The sequence below is a fragment of the Rattus rattus genome, chromosome 8 (genome assembly GCF_011064425.1).
Source record: "Rattus rattus isolate New Zealand chromosome 8, Rrattus_CSIRO_v1, whole genome shotgun sequence".
In the NCBI taxonomy this organism is placed as follows: domain Eukaryota; kingdom Metazoa; phylum Chordata; class Mammalia; order Rodentia; family Muridae; genus Rattus; species Rattus rattus.
Genome location: NC_046161.1, coordinates 74,860,907 through 74,873,109, shown reverse-complemented (window position 1 = coordinate 74,873,109; position 12,203 = coordinate 74,860,907).

Genomic DNA, 12,203 nt, shown 5'->3' with positions numbered 1-12,203 from the left:
CTTGGTTACTCAACCAGCCAAAGTATGGTAACCCATCACTAGGAGAATCTTTTCCACCTTGTTCATTTTAGTCATACTCTTGGGTGTTTAGTGAGATGTCACTGAGGTTCTCATTTGCATTTTGCCTCTAATAATGAGGTTGAAAATTGTCTTATTTAGGGTTTCATTGCTTTGAACAGACACCACGACCAAGGCAACTCTTATAAGGACAACATTTAGTTGGGGCTGGCTTACAGGTTCAGAGATTCAGTCCATTATCATCAAGGTGGGAACATGGCAGCATCCAGGCAGGCATGGTTCTCAGAGTTCTACATCTTCATCTGAAGGCTGCTAGGAGAAGACTGACTGCCAGGCAGCTAGGAGAGGGGTTGAAATCCCACACCCACAGTGACACACTACTCTAACAGGGCCACACCTAATAGTGCCACCCCTCAGACCAAACATATACAAACTATCACAAGAATCTTTTTCTGTGTTACTCTCCCATATTTACCTTTCTTTTCTGAAGTTTCTTATCAAAGTGAGTTTACTATGGCAAGAGCCTGATGAGTAGCATTCAAGGAAGATAAAACACAGATTGTGAAAGACTCATCTAAGAACTTTCCAAGATATCTGCAAGTTTTCCTTAAATTTGTGTTTAATTCAAGATTTTGGCCATCTGACAAAACCAACTGTCACATACGATGAATACAGGTTGCACCCATGGATTCTGTCCTTCTGTAAGGAAGAAACAAAGACTGAACCTCTGTGTGTTAAGCATGCTCCCTTCCTCTGCCATCCTCAATAACCATTAGGAGGGAACCATGTGCTCAATGATGGCCTGCCTCAACCATCCAGACTACACAACACAGCTATAGAATGACAGAAGAAGGGATAGCCTATGCATCAATGTACATATATGAATTCAAGTGTATCCCATTGTGTCCAAGTCTTCCTTTGCAATCTGAAATCAATTCCTCAAGCTTCACAGATTTATCAATTAAGTCATCTCCTTTTTTCTGATTCTTAATGAATTGGGAAGAATTTTTGTCTCTTGGCAAGATTTCAATAGCAAAGAAAAATTACAAAGAAAAGAATCATTGCTCTGCAGTTTTGAAGATTGTGACTGTGACTTTCTGATTGGAGCTTAGCAAATTATTATTAAAATGGACAATCAGACAACATTCTATAAAGACAAACCAATAAACACAAAATGCAAAGAAAAAATAAGTAAAAACTACTACTTATAATCTTTTATAATCTTTTGTATGTCTGACTTAACCGACACAACCCTAAACTTAAAATTACAGCCCTCTCTGTGGATTATATTTCCCCCGGTGTGTAAAAAATGGGTCCCACTAGCATTTTCTAGTTTTTTTAACATTCTGCAGCAGGTAGATTGATTAGCAGAAGAAAAAGTCATCTGTATGTGTACTAGCTTCTAGAGAAACAGAAAGCAAATATCTATCTTGTTTTGTATGCATTTATAAAAAGGAGAAATCTCCATTGTTGTCAGCCCAAATTAATTCCAAAAGTTTACTTTGTGAAACACTCAATAGATGCTTGTCAGTTTAAAGTGAGAGCACCCCACTAACCAAACAGATTGTACTAGGCTAAGAAAACAAATGTGATCCCTTTGAACACATGTGTGAACTCTTGGAATCTTGGAACTTTGTAACAGTTAAAACTATTTATGATGCAAGAGATTAAAAGTACAAATCTACAAAGTAAAAGTTATTCATAAAAATTGGTAAGCAAGAGTTTTGTTTTGATAGATAGTATGTACTAATGATATATAAGACCCAATTCTCTCTCCCATTTTGGAAACATTTTGAACACACACACACACACACACACACACACACACACACACACAATGTATTACTCCCATATGCCTGATCTTTAAACAGTGTTACCTTAAAAAGTTGTGCCCAAGCATGATAGGCTATTGACAATGATCTTGGCTAGAATTGTATGGTAGGAACTCATTGCCGATGACACCACATACTTGAGTCATACAACATGAGGAAATCAAACGGATACTTACCTGGAAGCTTCATCCCTACTAACTAGATTTCATGGTCCTGGAAGGTTTTATGCACACTACTGGAAGAGAAAGGTAATGTTCAGTGTGTGTGACTGGTGTGTGTGTGGTATAAATATTCTGGGAGTAAATAACAACTTCTAATTTTTTATGGTTTATTCATGAACTGTTACCCCAAATACTATTTGATAGATTCCATAAAAGATCTGCATAAAGCAACTGCCAAATAATCAAAACAACTATGATTTATTTCATAGGTACGTATATCAACCCATATAAGAGAAAATTTTCACCCTCCTTGTGTTGGAATTTTTCCTATTTATATGTAAAAAAAGACTGTGGTTTCTGAGATTTTCAGGGGCTGGAATTCAAAGAAACTTAAGAGGGAAGATATCAAGGGAATTGCATTTTCTAGATATAAAATGTTTCACATAAATATTGAGTTTTGACACAAGGTCAATCAAGACAGAAAGATCCAGCATTTTGGCAAACAGAATTGACTTTTCTATATTTGATATCTTCTGAAGAGATTATAGTGATATGACTCCTTTATGGGTCTTTTAGGCAGAGGCCACACCCAGGAGTAACTAACCAACACAAAAATGGACTCAAGGTGAATATAGGAGGAATTGGCAGACAGGGGTAAATATAATTAAGATGCATCTCAGAGAATTCTCAAGGAATTAATAAAAATACTTTTTAAAGGCAAACGTTTTCTAAAGTTTTTAAAGTTTCTCAGAAACTTTTAACAAAAGAGTCTCTTTTGGGACTTTATGACTAAAAAATGAACCTTTATAATTAAGAAACTCAACTGTAGTTAGGGAATGTCTGCCTTTATGTAGCTTTTTTCTTGGTCCCAGGACTTTTCCTCTTGTCCCAGAGATTCCTGTTTTTCAGAATTTCTTTTTAAGAACACAACCAGTAAAAGCCAGGGCAATATGAACCCAGCTATCCTACTACAGCAAGCCATGAATATCCTAACACACCTGAAGCACAAGAAAATGACCTTAAATCTAATCTTTGAAAATGATAGTTGGCCTTTTAAAATGAGTAATTCCCATAAAGGAATACAAGAAAGTACAACTAAATAGATAGAGGCCTTTAAAGAGGAAACGAATAAATATGAAGAAATATATGAAAATAAAAACAAACAAATGTTTGTGAAGAAAATGAATAATTTTTTTCAAGACCTGAACATGGAAATAGAAACAAGAAAGAAATCCAAACTGAAGAAGGAGCTACAGACACAATCATCACCAACAGAATATGAGAGATGGAAGAGAGCATATAAGATAGAAGAAATCAATACATTTGTCAAAGAAAATGCTAAAGCTTTGAAACTTCTAACATAAAACATCCAGGAAATTAGGGGGACATTTGAAACCTAAGAAAATAGGAATAAAAAAGAAAAGATTCAAACCGGGGCCCAAAAAATATTTTAACAAAAATAAAGAAAAAAATTTTCCTAGTTAAAGAAAAATCCAAAGGTGCAAGAAGATTAACAGAACACAAGTAGATTGGGCAAAAAAAAAGAACATCCTGTTTGTAATCAAAACACTAAAATATAGAACAAAGAAAAAAATTAAAAGCTACAAGAGGAAAAGACCAAGAAATACATAAAGGCAGACCTATCAAAATTATACCTGATGTCTCAAAAGAGACTCTAAAAGCCAAAAGACACAGGCACATGTCTTGCAGATCTTAAAAGACCACAATCAGCACAAATATGAAAAAGAAAATTTTTCATGACAAAATCAAATTTAAATCATATCTTTCCAATAATCCAGCCCAAACTTGGTGCTTAAAGGAAAACTCCAACACAAGGAGGGTAACTTTACCCAAGGAATACATAGTATTCCTTTACACAAGGAATAAATAGTATTCCAACAATAAAACCAAAAGAGAAGCACACACACACACACACACACACACACACACACACACACACAAACACACATGCACACAACACAACACAAACACAAAAACCAACAACATTAAAATAACAGGAATTAACAAACCATTAGCGGGGTATTTCAACATCAATTGCCCCTAATTCCTAATAAAACAGCTAACAGGAGAAAACATGTAACATTTTTACACAAGGCAAACTTCCAGCAAGAAAGATAGACATTACCACAAAGTAAAAGTGCTATAAAAAAGAGATTTCCACAATAGACCCAAAACAAGCTTTTGGAGAAGCTGACAATAATACTAGATAGATCATCCAAAAGTACTCAAGAGAGATAGGCAAAGACACTTCATAATTATCAAAGGAAAAATCCACAAAGATGACTCATCAGCTTTAAACATGTTTCAAATGCAAAGGTACTCACATTTGTAAAAGAAACATAAATAAAGTTTAAATCACATATTGAACCCAACACTGTAATACTTTGAAATTTCAATACCCCATTTTCACCAACAGACAGGTCATTGAAACAGGAACTAAACAGAAAAATAATGAAACTAACAGATATTATGAATCAAATGGAACTAACAGATATCTACAGAACATTTCCTGGAAACAGGGAAGAATGTAACTTCTTAGCAACTCATGAATCCTTCTCCAAAACTGACAATATACTAGCTAACAGAGCAAGCCTCAACAGATACAAGAAGGTTAAAATAATCCCTTGTATCTTATCAGATCACCGTGGATTAAAGCTGGACTTCAATAACAACAGAAATAACAGAAAATCTGCAGACTTACAGAAACTAAACAATGCTTTACTCAATGATGAATGAGTCAAAGATGACATAAAGACTTTCTAGAATTCAATGAAAATCAAGCCATAGCATATCCAAAATTATAGGATACAATGAAAGCGGTATAAGAGGAAAGTTCATATCACTAAGAGCCTTCATAAAGAAATTGTAAAGGTCTCATACTAACAACTTAACAGCACATCTGAAAGCTCTAGAGCAAAATGAAGCAAACACACGCAAGAGAAGAAGATGGCAGGAAATAATAAACACAGAGCAGAAATCAATCAATTGGAAATCAAGAAAACAATACAAGAATTAACAAAGCCAAGAACTGGTTCTTTGAGAAAATCAACAATATTAGACGAGCCTGTAGGCAAACTAACTAAAAGGCAGAGGCAATATTCAAAAAATCAGAAATGAAAAAAGGAACATAACAGACATTGAGGAAATAAAAAGAATCATTGGGTCTCAGTTCAAAAGCCTGTACTCCACAAAATTAGAAAATCTAAATGAAATTGACAATTTTCTGGATAGATGTAACTTAGCAAAGTTAAGTTAAGATCAGGCAAACAATCTAAATGATACTGTAGCCCCTAAAGAAATAGAAGTAGTTATTAAATGCCTCCCAACCTAAAAGGGCTAGGGCCAGATGGTTTTAGTACAGAATTTTACCAGACTTTCAAAGAAGAGATAACACCAATACTCTTGAAACTATTCCCCAAAATAGAAACAGGAGGAACATTGACCAACTCATTCTTTGAGGCCACAGTCACCCTGATACCTAAACCACACAGACTCAACAACAACAAAAAAAAGACAACTTCAGACTAATTGCCTTTATGAACATTGATGCAAAAATCCTCAACAAAATATTCATATTAAAACATCCAAGAACCCATCAAAAACATCATCCACTATGATCAAGTAGGCTTCATTCCATGGATGCAGGGATGGTTCAACAAACAAAGATTCCACAATATAATCCACCATGTAAAGAAACTGAAAGTAAAAAAAAAAATCACATGATCATCTCATTAGATGCTGAAAAAGCCTTTGACAAGTTCAACAGCCCTTGTGTTAAAAGTCTTGAAGAGATCAGGAATGCAGGCAAATACCTAAACACAGTAAAGGCAATATGCAGCAAGCTAATAGCCAATATCAAATTAAATGGGGAGAAACTTAAATCAATTAGTGGCTTTCCTTTATACAAGGATAAGTGGTGGCTGAGAAAGAAATCAGGGGAGCACCCCCCTCACAATACCACAAACAGTATAAAATAAGTTACCATAACTCTAACCAAACAAGAGAAAGACCTGTATGATAAGAACTTTGGGTCTCTGAAAACACTGAAAAAGACAACAAAAGATGGCAAGATTTCCCATGTTTATGGATTGGTCAGAACTTAGTAAAAATGCCCATTTTACCAAAAGCAATCCACAGATTCAATACAATTTCCATCAAAATACCAACACAAAACTAACATACCTTGAAAGAAATATTCTCAACTTCATTTGGGAAAACAATCCTGTACAATAAAAATAAAATAAATAAATAAAGCCTGCTAGAGGGATCACCATCTCTGACCTGAAACTACACTGTACGGCAATAGTAATGAAAACTGCATGATGTTGGTGTAGGAACAGACAGGTTGATGAAAGGAATCAAATCCAAGACCCTGAAATAACCCCTCACTTCTATGGACACTTGAGTTTTTACAAAGAAGTCAAAACCATACAATGGAAAAGGGAGGGCATCTTCAACAACTGGTGCTGATCTAACTGAATGCTTGCATGTAGAAGAATGCAAATAGATCCATGTTTATCACCCTGCACAAAACTCAAGTCCAACTGGATTAAAAACCTGAACATAAAACTGGACACACTAAATCTAATAAAAGAGAAAGTGGGGAAGAATCTTAAACACATTAGGACAAGTTGGAGACAACTTCCTAAATAGAACACCAATAGTTCAGACACTAAGATCAACAGTTAATAAATGGGACCTCATGAAACTGAAAAGCCTCTTAAGGCAAAGAGCACTGACAGTATGACAAAAGAGCAGCCTACAGCTTGGGAAAGGATCTTCACCAACATTCCATCAGCAAGAGGACTAATATCCAAATTTTAGATAGATAGATGATAGATAGATAGATAGATAGATAGATACATACATACATACATACATACATACATACATACATACATACAAACATACACACATACATAGACAGATACATAGATACATAGATACATAGATACATAAATAGGAAGATACATACATACATACATACATACATACATACATAGGTACATACATACATAGGTACATAGATAAATAGATTTAGAGATATATATTCTCATGAACTTAGATACCAAGAAATCTAATAACCCAATCTAAAAATGCAGTGCAAAGCTAAACAGAGAAATCAAAACAGAAAAATCTCTAATGGCCAAGAATTACTTAAGGAAATATTCGATGTCCTTAGTCATCAGGGAAGTGCAAATCAAAAGGTCTCTGAGATTCTACCTTACAATCAGTCAGAATGGCTAAGATGAAAAACTCAAGTGACAGCACTCCATATGGAGTAAGGGGAACACTCTTGCATTCCTAGTGAGAGTACAAACACTCTGAAAATCAATTTAGCAGTTTCTTAGAAAACTGGGAATGGTTCTACCTCAAAACCCAACTGTACCACTCCTTGGTATATACACAAAGACATCCCAGCATACCACAATAACAGTTGTTCGCCTAAGTTCAGAGCAGCTTTATTCATGCTACTCAGAAACTGGAAACAATCCAGATGTCCCTCAACTGAAGAATGGATAAAGAAAATGCGGTTCATTTATACCATGGAATACTACTCAGCTATTAAAAACAAGGACATCAGGAAATTTGCAGATAAAATGGATGGAACTAGAAAAAATCATCCTGAATAAGATAACCCAGACCTGAAAGAATGTGCATGGTATGTACTCACTATAAATGCTTATTAGCCATAAAGTACATGATACCCATGCTATAATCCACAGACCCAAAGATGCTAAGTAACAAAGAGGACCCAAGTAGGATGCTTGAATATCATTTAGAAGAGGAAATAAGATGTCATCTGAGGTAGGTGGAGGGAGGGAATTGTGTGGAAGAGGGCATAGGGAAGGGAAGGGGGAGGATCCAGTGTAGGGAGAATTGTAGAGAAAAAGCCCAGAGACTGAACAGAAATTAGTGATGGGGATCGACATCTCTAGGACATGCCAGAGACCCAGGATGGGGAGACTCCAGGGAGTCTATGCAGGTGACTCTAGCAGAATACTTGGCAGTGGAAAATATGCAATCAGAAGTAGCCACCTCCTTATAGCTAGGCAGGCCTCCCAGTGGAAGGATAAGAATACCAGCTCACCCACAAAACCTTCTACAAAACCTTCTACCCCAGATTTCTCCTGCCTACAGGAAGTGCAATGACAAAGTTGTAGCAGAGATTGAGGAGCACAGACTAGAGGAATGGCCAGTCAATGGCTGGTCAACTTAACACCCATCCCATGGGCAAGAGCCAATCCCTAACTCTATTAATGGTACTCTGTTACACTTGTAGACAGGAGCTTAGCATTTATCTGAGAGGATCTACCTAGCAGCTGACTGAAACAAATATAGAGACCCACAGCCAAACATTAGGTGGAGCTCTGTGAGTCTTATGGAAGAGTAGGGGGAAGAATTGAGGGACCCAAAGGGAATAGGGTCTCCATAAGAAAACCAACACCGTTAATTAACCTGGACACTTGAGGATTCCCAGACATTGAACCACCAACCAAAGAACATGCATGGGCTAGGCCTAGGCCCCCTACATATTTAAATGTACCACTTGGTCTTCATTTGGGTCCCGCACCAAGTAGAGTTGGGGTTGTTCCTGACCTGTTGCCTACCTATGAATCCTGTTGTTCTGACTGGCTTATTTGGCCTGAGTGGGAGAGGATACATCTCATCCTGCAGTGACTTGAAGGACCAGGATGGGTTGATACCCACCTTCCTGACAAAGGCCTCTCCCTTATCAGAGGAAAAGGTGAGGGCGAGACCATGTGAGGGGGTACTGGGAAGAGAGAGATGGGTTGCAATCAGGATGTGAAGTGAATAGCTAAATAAATTAATGGAAATAATGTTTTTTTTTTACTAAGAAAGCCAGTTTAATACAACAAATGACAAAAGCTTGTCATAAATCGGTTTGAATTTTCTGCATAAGTTATTCACAGTCATTCAACTTTTTAATGATTCAGAATCACACAGTCCACTAAAATCTGTAGCTACTATTTTATTTTATGGGGATATCTGTGGAGAAAGATTTTATGGGATTGAAGGGTTCATCCATTCCTAATTCCTAAATATACCTTCATATGTTTACATGTTTAATGTTTCCTGTCAATCCTAACCTAGAACACCAGCGCTTCCACAGTAAAGAATCCAATACCATTGTTAAGGCCACAGAGGAGTGTCATATACTTAATCACCTATTTTGCCTGTTGCCTTAGATGCCAAACCCATTTCCTTAGATCAGAGTTCCCGATGATATTTGCAGCATGAAAACTTGTCAGTGAAATATTTATGGCAATCCTATTTCCACTTCAGACATGTGACCCTCCAGGCATAGGAAACCATGATCACCTGGGTAAGGTCTAGTTATGAAAATGGTTTGAACTTTTGGATCACTGTTTCTCAGTAAGAGACATCTGGCTCGTGTAGTACATTTCCTTTTTGCTGCAGGAGACAAAATCATCAAAACCCTTCCTTGACTTGTCACAGAAGCAAAAGAAGTTAACATTTCTATGATTCAATTATAATTCACGAAAAAGGGCAGTAGAGTGCTAAAATGCGTAAAAGCACGCGCACAAACTAAACAGCGCTGGCTGACATTGAATGACTTGCTAAGGTCACTCTCACAGAACCCGGCTGAGTAACTGCTGTGATGCGTTTTTATCTACTAGGAACAATCTTTCCGTTGGATCAGAGATCTGTGCGAGAAGAAAGGAGACAGGTAAACCACTTGGTTCAGAAACGGGCAGCTTTATACTTGGTCTCCTCTCCGGCTCTGAAAGAAAACTGGGCAAGTAGCCAGCCTTCCTTCTGCTGCCCCAGAGGCATGACACATGCTGAGCTGGCACGTCCATCGCTGGGCAGGAGACACAGTTTGCCTTTGTGGACGCCCTCTGGAGCTGTGTAGCTAGAAGCCGCAGGCTTTCTGTACTGCTTGCCTTACTCAGCAAACCAGAGAAGAGAGAGCACCAGAGAAGCATTTTCTATTCTCTTTTCATGTCCTGTCATTTGCCATGACCCCAGGGACAGAATATGCAGTGTTTGTCAAAATGACCGAGACAACCTGTCTAGAGATCGTTTGCTCAGGGTGCTTTCTAACTTGAGATGGCAGCAATCTGGAGGAAAGAAACTGGCAGCAGCCGTGCCCGCCGTATCACTGCTGATGACGCTTGAAGGTACCGAGAATTAAAATCTGAACGTTAAACCACACCCATCTGACTGCCTGAGAGGTGCACATCTTTGAATCATAGTAAAGTAGACCGAGCATTTCACTTAGGCACCTCTGCTTTTATAAACCCAGCAGTTTATCACACAGAGACTGTATACTTGACAATATTTTTCACACATAAAACACAAAAGAAAATTGTCTTATCACTCCCCATCCTGCAAACTCTTCAATCATTTTTATCCTGCATGCTGTGGCCTTTCACTGAACACAAGGATTTACATCATAACCATAGTATAAGCCAAAATGATTTTTAGAGTAACATTTACTGCCCTTATTTCAGAAAATATTGCTTTAGCTTGATCTCTATTTGTTAGGTATGCATAACAGACGTTGCCTCCCTGGATTGATGAGCTGTGTTTCAGTGAACAATTCATCTACTACTTGACATTCAAACTATTCCCAATTATATTAGAAATAATGCTACAATTAACATTTCAGACATGGGACTTGGGGGAGAGAAAATTTTTTTTTGTACTTATAAAATTATTAAATGTTCACTGCACAAAAGTCAGGAAACAAAGTAAAACATTAATTATAAATAAAGACTTTCTCATCCTCCCTAAGTGTTCTCACTTGGTGATGTCCTTCTAGATTTTTCCTCACACATAAAGATGTCTAGCGTGATAACGTTATGCACAGGACTTTCTGTGATTTCTCTTAATAAATTCTAAGCAGTTTTCTACGCCATGAAATATGTATAAGCTCTGAGCCTTGAGCCAGTAGACAGTCACACCCGGGTCTAACTGAATATGCCTTCAGTCGTCAACTCAACGTGGCTTTCAGGTGTGGTATGGAAGGTATTGGAGTATGAGGGTTAAAATTAAACATTTTTCAGTGCATTAAGTGGTATATAGTAACTGTTCAATGAATAGAAACATAACTATTATTTTAACATAACTTGATGGCTGCATATAATTGTATAGAGAATATCATCAACTGACACCCTTTATGGAATTCTTTATTTCAACTTTTCATTGCATAAACAAAAACATAACCATGCATGCCAATGCATAGACTCCTACAAGACTATAGTGGCTGTGTCTAGTAAGTAACTGTTTTCTTATACGTATATATAAAGGAGGAAGAGAAAAAAGAAGAGGAGGTGGTGGTTTCCACTCATTTGTGCATGTACAGCAACCCACTTCACTTCCTATTGTTTTGTAAAGTCAACCTTGATATAAGAAAGGATTTCACTTTGCTAGTAAGGTTTTAACAAAGTTTCTACAGAGCTGGGGGCAGAACTAATGCTGATGGTGAATGCAGTCAACAATGGGCTTCTTTCATTTGAAACTCTGCATGCTATTAGTGATGCCATACTTAGTTTGAAAATAGAAATTAATAAAGGAAGGCCTTCCAAACACAACATGTAATTGGAGGGTTTTCCAAAAGGACTGAAGCCTATTCCAAATACATTAGTTTTAAAAATTATTAGCTATTCTTTTTTTTTATTATTATTAACTTGAGTATTTTTATATACATTTTGAAGTGTTATTCCCTTTTCCGGTTTCGGGCAAACATCACCTCCCCCTCCCTTCCTTATGGGTGTTCCCTCCCAACCCTCCCCATTGCTGCTCTCCCCAACAGTCTAGTTCACTGGGGGTTCAGTCTTAGCAGGACCCAGGGCTTCCCCTTCCACTGGTGCTCTTACTAGGATATTCATTGCTACCTATGAGGTCAGAGTCCAGGGTCAGTCCATGTATAGTCTTTGGGTAGTGGCTTAGTCCCTGGAAGCTCTGGTTGGTTGGCATTGCTGTACATATGGGGTCTCAAGCTCCTTCAAAGCTCTTCCAGTTCTTTCTCTGATTCCTTCAACAGGGTCCTGTTCTCAGTTCAGTGGTTTCCTGCTGGCATACGCCTCTGTATTTGCTGTATTCTGGCTGTGTCTCTCAGGGCGATCTGCATTCACATTTGATCATCCGTCTTGAGTTTCATTTGTTCTAGGCATCTAGG